The sequence below is a fragment of the Macrobrachium rosenbergii genome, chromosome 41 (assembly GCF_040412425.1).
Source record: "Macrobrachium rosenbergii isolate ZJJX-2024 chromosome 41, ASM4041242v1, whole genome shotgun sequence".
Lineage (NCBI taxonomy): Eukaryota > Metazoa > Arthropoda > Malacostraca > Decapoda > Palaemonidae > Macrobrachium > Macrobrachium rosenbergii.
Genome location: NC_089781.1, coordinates 88,183,648 through 88,195,487, shown reverse-complemented (window position 1 = coordinate 88,195,487; position 11,840 = coordinate 88,183,648). Strand labels below are relative to the sequence as shown.

Here is an 11,840-nt window from a genome sequence, read left to right as displayed (position 1 = left end):
AGAACACGATAATAAGATCTGTAAAAATAGGCAAGAGTTAAATACCTGAGTGGATGGTGTTTATGAAGAATGAGTAAATGAAATCGTTGAGGGTGTGGTAAAATTATTTATTGTAGGGACAAGGAGACTGAATGCTTAATGTTTTAACTTGGTCAAAAACTGGTAAAAGAAAATTGCTTTTGCTATTTTTAGAAAGGGGTCGATATCTTTCATCAACTCAGTGCTTACTTACAAAGATGACTGCTCTATTCCTAATAATAATTAACACCAAAGTATTTAATTTTCTCCACATATTGAAAAGGGTTGATATCATAAGATTACCGAAATAAAGGCAGCGAAGGACTGAAAAGTATTGTGGAATTTACATTTACGAATTAATTTTGATAGCTAAAGTCTAGACAAGTTTTAAAAATGCCCCTCTATAAGAATAAGTGAAATTAATGAGATCGCTTAAAAAGGAGCAAGTATGTTAACTGTTGGAAAATGAACGACATTAAAATGAAGTAATATTAGTTGGAAAATGACTAGGGCATTTTCCCTTTCTAAAACACACACACACACACACACACACACACACACACACACACACACACACACACACACACACACACACACACACACACACACTCTTGATAGCAGAATAGCTCAAAAAAGAGATGTTTTCTATTCCATATTCATCATCGGGTTTTTAAGGAAAGATGTAAGTGTTGCAGTAAGTCCGTAAGCAGAAGAAATTTCCAAGGTTCATAATGGCATAAAAATATTTAGTATTAAAAGTTATTGTTCATGAATTTGGAAACAAAGCAGTAATTTCATTGTGCATTTGTTAAGTGTAATGAGTTCATTGGTGGTACCATTATGAATTTGGTTGATGATGTCACAGCCAAATAGTAACACCACATGCAAATTGTACAGAGGAGCAGTCTGTTAATGCTCGTTTTCAGCTTTCATGGTCTCTTGACCTCTCAGAGCGAATTCTTCAGTAACAGATATAAATTCATGCATGCGTAATGTGTGATATGTGTAATTCAGTCAGTAATAACAATAAAATGGGCGGTGTAATTCAGTCAATAACAACAATAAAATAGGCGGATCTCATTTTCTTTAACGTACACAATTATTATTATTCAGAAGATGAACCCTATTCATATGGAACAAGCCCGCTTGGGCCATTGACTTGAAATTCAAGCTTCCAAAGAATATGGTGTTCATTCGAAAGCGGTTGCAGAAGGTAATGGGAAATACAGAAAGAGGAGATTTTTGTTATATACATTTAAAATGTTGTGGCTTAGACACCACTGCTTTAGTGCTATTTGGATCGTGAAAGACCTTTAATACTGTATATGAGATCGACCTCACTTGATGCTGGCTGCACCATGGATTCGGCCATGTTAGAATTGTAAAAATAAACAAGTAATGAAAGTGAATCGTTCAGTAGTTGTATTTATAGAGTATGTAAACATTCAGGAGCGTGATATTGACATAGCCAGTAAATGAAAAAATGTAAAGATAGGTAAATACACCGATTGCTTCTCTTTCACCTGTCAAAAAGACAACAGCGCAACAAATGAATGGTGGACTAATGTGTGTATATATACACAGTATATGGCTACGAGGAATTTGAAACAACGGAGTGCAAGATCTTTTGCCTTTACTTAAAGGTATTTTAAAGCAAAAACGCACAATATATTTGGGTCAGACACGTTAGGTATTAAACGTTGAAATAAATCAACATTAAATTTCAGTTAGAAGTGGCCAAAAGAATGAGTCTCTTTTTGAGCCTTAATTATTAAGCCACATAGAATTGCTTGATCTCACATAGGATAATAACAAAAATATATATAATTTTGCTAGATATATCTTGAGATATGCATTGATACAGCTAACAGTGTAAATAATCAAAGTTCAGGTGTGCATTCTCCATTCTGCATAAGATGCTCAGAGGGGGTTTAAAGGAGATACTATTAAAGAAACTCTGTAATCCTTGTAAAGTTCATTAGCCCCTCCTTGGTTAATCCGATACCTGAGTTAAACCTAATCTAAGGTCCTACCTCATTACAGTTGCAATATATATACTCCTTTTATCCTGGTTGTTGCCTATAAAACTGTCCTCATCATAATCCTTTTTACATAATATCTAGTTTATTCGAAAATGCCTTTTGAGTAAAGGTGGAAGACCTTGGACTTCGGTGTTTCAGTGTCCCTGTGGTCATATATTGATTATATATATATATATATATATATATATATATATATATATATATATATATATATATATATATATATATATATATATATATATTAATTTTTTCTTTTCACATACATTGTGTGACCCCATCACTCACCTTTGAAAGGTGTAATTGCACAAGTGGGCACACTGGCTGAGTAGAGTAGTGCTCAGCTTTTGTATGTTACATCCATGGATTATCACAAGCCAACTCGGCTGTGCATGGGTACCAGTGTCTGCTAGAATTACTGGAAAGGATGTGGTCTAGCACCCTCATCCCAAAAGACTTAGAAGAAACCGGGAAACTGTACCCTTCTGGCAGCACCCTCTGCAAATGGGAAAGATATATGATTCATATAAATATATACACATATATACATATATATATATATATATATATATATATATATATATATATATATATATATATATATATATATATATATATACAGTGGACCCCTGTTTTGCAGTTCTGAATTCATGGCTTCACCTATTCATGAATGTTTCTGTGGAACGTATATATTCATTATTCATGGAAAATTCACCTATTTGGAGTATTTTCACAGAAAAACATTCACTAATTACTGCATTTTCATATCATTCTCGTGACTAAATGCATTTTTTGGTGAAAAAACTATTAAAATACTCGGGTGTAAGCGTTTTAAGAGGGGTTTTTTGGTATTTGGAACATCAAAATAGGCAGTTAGTAGCGTTTTTAGAGGGGTGTCAAGTATTCGTGGATTTTAGCTATTTGCAGGGGTTGTAGTACACATCCTCCCCGAATACCAGCAGTCAACTATATATATATATATATATATATATATATATATATATATATATATATATATATATATATATATATATATATATATATAGTGAGATCTCTTCTTTATGTATTTCCCGCCACCCTTTTCTTACTTCTTCCTAATGAACACCATATTCTTTGGAAGCTTGAATGTCAAGTCAGTGGCCCCTTCTGAATAATAATAATAATAATAATAATAATAATAATAATAATGGTCTTGGTCAGAATTCAAACTGGAATTTTTTCTGAAAATGGGTCTTTGACCAGATGAGATCCTTTGATTCAGCTTTGTCAAAAAGAATGACGTGTGTAATGCCTCCTGTATATTTTAACAATAGTTCGTGCAATAATAGGAAATCTGCTGGATTTTTCAGGTCAGCTAAGCAAAAATGCACCTAAAGAATGCAAGAGCATTTCCATCTTAAGGTAGACCTGGTCTTTGAATCATCTCTTGTACTGTATACTTTGGATATTTAATGCATCATGGTGAAGAATGTAAATCCTTTGAAGGTCATTTGAAATGAAGATGGGAAAGGGTATTCCAGGAGATGGGAATAGGGCCACATCTAGCACCATCATCTGCTAAAGGAATAAAATGGTCAAATAAGTACATTTTTAGGGATGTCAAGCAGCTACTAATTTTCTTCAAGCCTAACAAATAATTATATATGAGTAAGGTTGGAGAGTAGATAATTATTTGAGGCATTTTAATCTTTTATTGACCAGTTATCATGAGATGGCTGGCTTCAAGACAACTAAATACAAAACCATTTTACTCTTTTCTCGATCAATACCTTGGCATGGCAATCTTCAAGGGGTTAACTGATAGTAATGCCATTTAACTGGTTTATATTGATCAAAACATTGGCATTGCTGGCTTCAAGACATCTGAATGCAACGCCCTTTTACTCTTGATCGACTACTAACTTGACAAGAAGATTGGCTGTAAAACAGCTTGATATCCTTCCTTGATCAACTACCATGACTTGACTGACTTTAAAGCAATTTTATCTCCTTTCTTGATCAACTACATGTCGTACTAACTTTAAAACAACTTTTTCTCCTCCCTTTGATCAACTACCTTGACATACTTGACCTTAAAATAACCTAATCATCTACCTTGACATGAATGGTTTCAACTGGCTTTACAACAACATGATCATCTACCATGACATGACTCGTTTCGGTTGGCTCTGAAAAACGTGGTCGTCTGCCATGGTTTCAACTGGCTTTGAAATAAACAATCCTCTACCATGATATGGCTAGTTGAAAAAATCAACCGACCGCAAGGCAATACCGAATTTACCCTTCCTTCAAAACATGAATGAAATACAAAGCAAGGCCCTTACAAACACCTTTCTTGCTCATCCGTCTTCACCAGGTGTTGCATAAAGCTTTGGTCTCGGCATGGTTGCCCTGTCTGAAAAGATTTGCCCCGAGTGAGGATCGAACTCACGACCTTCAGATTATGAGACTGACGCGCTGCCTACTGCGCTACCGAGGCTGTATTTGAATAAGAGAAAATCCTCAACATAATACTTTGATTTCCCTATTCTAATCCCTGATTTATTCCCCGATGTGGAAACAATGCAAAAAATTTGATTAAAAGATTATAGTGTAGAATTTGCACCCGTGACCGCCACTTTACTGGCGTAGGCCACCAGCGCGGACGAGTAGAACCAGTTCTGAATGTTGCATCACCTCAGGCTCTCACTTTCTCTTTTGAGCTTCTGAATGGAGTAATGGTCTTGACCAAGAATTTCAACAGTTTTAGGGTTTGTCTGTTTGTATATTTAATGTATTGGTGTAGTATTTTTTTAGAAGAAATGAGAAGGAACATATTAATATTAAATGTCATTTCCTCGACATTTTACTGGAAATATGATGGCACCTCTCCAGAAAGTGAAATTGCATAGACGAGTATTGTGAGTCATATGAAAATACCACTAAATCAATACTAAATAGACATGCCTCGAAGAAGTTTTAAGCTCTGAAAATGCAGATTTACATTTTTCTGATTCATCCCCCACAGAAACAATCGATCGTCTGCGACCCATTTAGGAACGGCAGAATCCAAGGTCTAAAGAATATCGAACTCAGTAGAAGCAGTGCCAATGACGCGATTGGTTAAGATTGCTTAGGAAGCTGTTGTCGAGTTGGAATTGATATTCTTTCTTTCTTAGATTTTAACCCACTTTAGGGTCATTTTTATTTCGCCAGAGAAAGTAGTAGTTTGTGTGAATGATGATTTATTTCGATGCAGACTTTACAGTGCTAAGGAAAAAATTAGGAATGCTAATGAGGAAAGGGGTTTCAGGGGAAGACTAAATATTTTTAATCATGTTTGTTTAGGACATAAGTAGTGTAACTATCACATTAAATGTTCATGCTACAATATTGAATGATCAAGTTATCTGGTGTCATAACCGCGGTGATATTGACTTCGATAAAGCTGCAAGAAGTCTGTAATTTTACTGTCTAGGTCTAGAGGCAGTCTAGATTTATTTTGTGGCGAAGTCCAAAAGAAATAGAGAATATAACATGAGTGGTCGTCGTCAGCTGAAATTATTAATGTAATTTTATAAAACAATAAAAAACGAGGGTCGGAATGCAAGTGATATATTTAATTATAGAATGCTGAATAAAAATAGCGAATTCAGTCAAGGAAGTTAACAGTATTAATGTACAAAGAAGACCGAGAAATCTTAATTTAAAAAGGAACTAAGGGATATTTATTTTCAAAGAAAAAATAAAAAAATAATGAAAAATCGGCAAGTAATTGTAATGACAAAACCATACAAGTAAATAATGCAATAGTGTACCTGTTGTTTTTATGAAGAAGGAAAATCAGTAGAGTCAGATCCCATGTGGTCTAGTGGCTAGGATACCTGGCTTTCACCCAGGAGGCCCGGGTTCGATTCCCGGCATGGGAAGACTCTTTTGGCATGGAATTGGTCGTGTGTGGGTGTGACATGTTGTCTGGAGTTAATTGCGTGGCGATTACCGGATTTGCATGGAATTATTTATTCATAGAAACACATTTTGACCGGAAAAATAACCTACCCTGGAATTAGTTGTGCATGGTATACAACTATGCTTTAAATTAGTTGTGAATGGCAAATTAATTTTTCCATGAATTAATTGTGCATGGCACACAAATTTACCATGGAATTACATGTACATTATATAAATTTGCCATGGAGTGAGTTGGACATGGCATACCAATTTTGCATGGCTCTGTATTTGAATACCATTTTTATATGGATTGAGTTATGTGTGGGTTTGCCATTTGGGCTGAATTAGTTGTACCTGGCTAATTGATTTGCTGTGAATTAGTTGTGCATGGCATACTAATTTGCTGCGAATTAGTTTTGCATGTCATACTAATTTGCAATGGATTAATTGTGCATGTCATATAAATTTGTTAATGAGCTAAGTTGTGTAGGGCATACAGATCTGCCATTAAATGAATTGTATATGTCACACCATTTTGTGATCGAATTAGGTGTGTATGATAGGAATTTGCCATGGAATTAGTAGTGTATGGCATACAAGTGTGGCAGGGCTGTGCATAGGAATACTATTTTTACATGGAATTGTTTGTGAGTGTTTGTGGAAATTCCATTTTGGTATGTAATTGGTTGTGCATGGCATACAAATTTATCATTGAATTAGTTGTGAATAGCACATAAATCTGCCATGGAATTGTTGTTCACGGCATTTGCCATGAGTGTATGGCATATCATTTTGCTATGAAATTGGTTGTGTGCATAATACCAATTTGTAAGGGCTGTGCATGAAAACACTGTTTATGCTGAAATTAGCCGAGTACTGGGATGCTATTTTTGGATGGAATCAGTTGTGCGTTGCATGTTAATTGACATGGAATTATTTGTGTTTTGCATATAAATTTTCAGTGGAATTAGATATTTTTTGTATATAAATTTGCGATAGAATTGGTTGTTTATGGATTGTAAATTGGCAGGGGAATTATTTCGGCATTGCAGAACAGTTTGCCATAGAATTATTTTTATGCCGAGAGTGACCAGATTTGCTGAACAGCAGCACCAATATGCAGTAAATATGCCTCGCTGTCGAACTTCTCAATCCCAGAGGTCTCCTTGAGGATGCTGTGTAACTGCAACCTCGAAATTTCATGCGAAGTTGCGATGCGTTACTACGCTAAACAGTTCTGCTTGTATTTTGTAATTTACCTACATTTTTATCTATTTATTTACTAATTTGTTATTTAATTTTTTCCTTTTCTAATAACACATCTACAGTATTCTTTCTGTGTTGCCCGTTACCTTCTGTTACTTCTTTCAAGTGAACACCATATTCTTTGGAAGCTTGAACTTCAAGCCAGTGGTCCCTGTGGGCATGCTCGATTTGAATAAGGTTCAGGTTCTGAATAATAATGATAATAATTACTAATTATTTTTCTGAATAATAATAATAATAATTACTAATTATTATTATTATTATTATTATTATTATTATTATTATTATTATTATTATTATTATTATTATTATTTTGTTGAATATGATGGCAGTCTTGGTTGCATTAATTTTGTAGATTCAAATTAGTCTTTTTCCTTCTTCAGTAACAGAATTAAGTAAAATGCCAAAGTTCATTGCAGGTTTTTGAACTTTGGCATTTTACTTAATTCTGTTACTTAAGAAGAAAAAGACTAATTAGAAGAGTTGAACGAATAATCTACAAGATTAATGCAACCAAGGCTGCCATCATATTCAACAAAACATGAATGAAAGAGGGCCTATACCTAAGTATATTATTATTATTATTATTAAAACATTTTTTATTATTATTATTATTATTATTATTATTATTATTATTATTAATATTATTATTATTATTGTTGTTGTTGTTGTTGTTGTTGTTGTTGTTGTTGCTCAACAATTTGCCGAGTTAGTGCATTGGGATTCCATTTTCGATGAGATTTCTTGTTTGGCCTTTTTAAAATGGCACAAAAAATTAGTTGGGTGGTTTGCGCCATATTTGCCAGAGACAGGTGAAGGGCTCAGGTATCAAGATCGTCATCATTCCCGTTTGTTGTTAGAGAACTTTCTTTCGGCCCTCAATTGGTCAGGCCGATGGGCATCATTTACTTGTCAGTTGGGAGTTTCGAGTTTTCTAGACTTGTTTCTTGCGTTTTTGAATAAATATGTCTGGAGGTACCTCTTAAATGACTCTTAAGTTTCCCACATCTTGTTAGTTCTTGGGGCAAATTATTGAATAGTGTACACCGTGTAGCCAGTGGTCCTTTTTCCCAATATCTTTCTTGTATCTTGTGTCCAGTAATCTGTATTTGTGCATGCTTATAAGTATGAATATGCTTTCAGTGATGTATTTTTATGAAAGGTCTGTTTTCATATTTCGATCTTTATCATTGTTGGTCATTTGGCACGTCAGAACGCTTTTTAAAGTTAAATTCTGACTTTGCAGCTAGTAAACATCTGTGTATGGGGATGACCATATCATATGGGAATTATTCATTATTAATTGGCTGCCTTGTTAATCTTGTAACGTCATCAGTAGGTTATTTGGTAAACAGTTATAGAGGCCGTTACAGTGGTCTAATCTTGAGGTTATTGTACATGGTTATGTACAAGCAATGTAAACGTATCCACAATTAAGTATTTCGGTATGAAGGCTATATTTCTTACGAGGTAAGGTTTGTTTCAGTTGCATTTAATGCTTGAATTGTCAGTATTATTCAGAAGTTGACCTGTTTTTATAAAATTTAAGTTCCTTAATGTCTTTACTATGTGCACTTCTGTATTGTTTATTTTACTACGTAAATATAGTTTTTTTTTTTTTTTGACCAATAATATACATTCTGTTGTATTTCTGTTTCATTTCAGTCGACTTCTGTTTTGTTTCCTATTGGCATTCAATGCCATTGCGATTATTTTTTGTGTGCCAGTGCAAATGCTACAGTATTATTATTATTATTATTATTATTATTATTATTATTATTATTATTATTTATTATTATTATTATATTCTTCATAATGTATCGTTGTGTCCTTAGTATCTATATTGTTTATTTGTGTATCACAGAGTTAATCCAAGCATGTCACCTCATTTTAGGAAGCCATTCTGGGCATGTACTTGTTCATCTTGAGCTTTTCATTAAGTTGAGAAACGCCCACCATGCTGCCTTCGTCGCACAGTGGTTTGGTATGAATGTTTACATGAAGTGAAAAACATAAGTTATTTCCATAGAAATAGTAAGAATGCGTTTATTTAAGAGGTCAGTCATGAATAAAACTCTAAACGCCCTGCGTGATTCAGAACCCCGTAGTGGGGTAGCGCCGTCTATGCACCTCACGCGGTGCACTGTAGGCATTGCTGAAGGTTCATTGCAGCGTTCCTTCAGGTTCCTAGCTGCAACGCTTTCTATTCCTTTTACTGTACCTCCGTTCATATTCTCTGTCTTCCATCTTGTTATCCAACCTCTCTTAACATTTGTTTCATAGTGCAACTGTTAGGTTTTCATCCTGTCACACCTTTCAAACCTTTCTACTCCCAGTTTCCGTTTCAGCGTTGAATGACCTCATAGGTTCCAGCGCTTGGCCTTTGGCCTAAATTTTATATTCCATTACGTGAATCAGAAAACATTTATACATATTTCTAATATGTCTTTAGTACGCTACTGATTCAACACTTTATCTTATTGAATAATAAGACAAACAGAAAGATAGAAAGTTTAAAAAATAGAAAAGTAGAAAGTAAAAAAAATATATGTACATTCGCGTTGTCGTCATTGTATTGTTCTGTCTTTTAGAGTCACGAGGAGCTTCTTAAGGTAGAAAGCTAAGGCTTTGAAAGTACACTTTTGGTTTCTTACTTATACCTGAGGACTTTGACTGACATTGAAACTTGCTATTTTTATAATGGTACTGTTTAAATTACTTAAAAGTTGCTTATCACAAAATTGACCACTGACTGCCATAAATATTAATATGAGGTTTTGACAAAGTGGAATCATTTGTTCTACTAATTTGAGAGAGTAGAAATATTTTTTCGTAGAGATTTTAACAAAGTTAAAAAAAAAATAGTCCGATGAGATTTTGACATTTGGAATGAATTATTCTGAGAGGTTTCGACAAAGTGGAATGAATGAAAATTTGGAGAAACTTTGACAAAGTTGAATGAATAAAAATTTGGAGAAGCTTGGACAAAGTTGAATGAATGAAAATTTGGAGAAACTTTGACAAAGTTGAATGAATGAAAGTTTGGAGAAACTTTGACAACGTTGAATGAATGAAAATTTGGAGACACTTTGACGAAGTTGAATGTATGAAAATTGGAGAAACTTTGACACAGTTGAATGAATTGTTTTGTGGGATTTTATCCAGGTGTAGTATTCTGAGAGGTGCCGACAGTGGAATGAATTGTCTGATAGATTTATGTGAAGTGGATTGAAATAAATGTATATCATTGGAGAGCTTTGGTAAGGAGGAGTTGTTGGGGTCTTTATGAGCCTTAGAAATAGATATGAATGAAAAATTTGCTGTTGAATTGTGAAGGCGTCCCCCCAAAAAAACGGTGGTCTGAGAAGGCTGGGGGTTGTTTCAAGTCTGAGCGTCCGTGTGACTATAGTTAATATGTCGAATTCATAAAAGGACGTAGACTTTAAGTGATCGAATCAATGAGGTATCGGGATATCACTAGAGAAACATTGCATTTATAAAGAAATTCTGTGAAGAGCATGTCATTAAAGTGCATAGTCATAATTACGTCTTTGGTTGGTTAGATTACCATAATTCAATCTACTATAACACCTCACCATTAACAATTGAAAAATGCAAAATATTATGAATAGAGCGGCAAGCAACTACTCATGGAATTGCACTGGTTGCTCGTCGAGGTAAGAATTACGTACTGCACAAGATTCGTCTTAACGTTTCAAACATTAAGTATGGACGACAAGAACACTTATGAGATAGTTCAGGATTTTCATCCTAAAACACTTTTGACTTGAGGCATGGTACTGATCTGTATAGGATGGAGGAGCCTGGATGGAACATGCAGATGGGCGCAGCCCCTTTGAGAAATCTGCCCAAGATCGTCCTACAAATTATCTCGAGAAGCTAAGTCTTGTGAACTTTTCTGTTTGGTGACTGCTACACCAGCGAAACAGAGCTTCACCTTCAACGAGTGGGTTGAGATTTAAAAGCCAGGTACACGAAGCAAGTAGGCAAACCAGCTTAAGAGAAAGTGTGATGGCAATCAACATACAGATAGATATGTTGCTGTTTCAACAAGTTCAAGCCTAGATTTCATCGCCTAGCTAATGAGTATTATAAACTGAATAGGTTGTCTTTAAAATGCCCATCTTGTAATTCTCCTTACTTGGTTTTACATATCGAATTTTTTATGCCAGTAAATTGGCCGTTACTGATTGGTTGTATACTTTAGAGTAAATGAAACTTTATTTATGCACAGTAACGTTTCAGTGCATTGAAAGTCACCTCTTTCATAGGAGATTAAGACAGAAATTAATTTATTGTCACGTGTGTTCCCGGATTCAGGTTTACTTAGCTCGTAGCTGGGATGTGCATGTGTGGATATTTGACCGTTCCCTATCTGAAGATTTTTATTTGTCGTTTATTCTCTTAGATTTGGCAATTTTTCCTATCTGTTTGGAGTATTAATGGCATCGTGACTGTATCTATAATTCTATATCCTATCAGGTTGGTGTATTTTCTTCGTTCTGGTAGATGTTTCAGATTCTTTTTTTGACCATCTTTATAAGCTTTATAAATTTTGTGCTTGAT

At 34.5% G+C, this 11,840-nt stretch overlaps 1 protein-coding gene and 2 non-coding genes across 3 annotated transcripts in view; 2 read left to right on the top strand and 1 right to left on the bottom strand.

Moving 5' to 3' along the window:
* LOC136826967 (probable ATP-dependent DNA helicase HFM1) overlaps window positions 1–11,840 on the top strand; it is a 189,103-nt gene that overhangs the window by 90,913 nt on the left and 86,350 nt on the right. The gene's annotated exons all lie outside the window — the stretch shown is intronic.
* On the bottom strand, window positions 4,464–4,536 carry TRNAM-CAU (transfer RNA methionine (anticodon CAU)). The gene has a single exon. It is a non-coding gene; the product is annotated as a tRNA-Met (tRNA).
* TRNAE-UUC (transfer RNA glutamic acid (anticodon UUC)) lies at window positions 5,894–5,965 on the top strand. The gene has a single exon. It is a non-coding gene; the product is annotated as a tRNA-Glu (tRNA).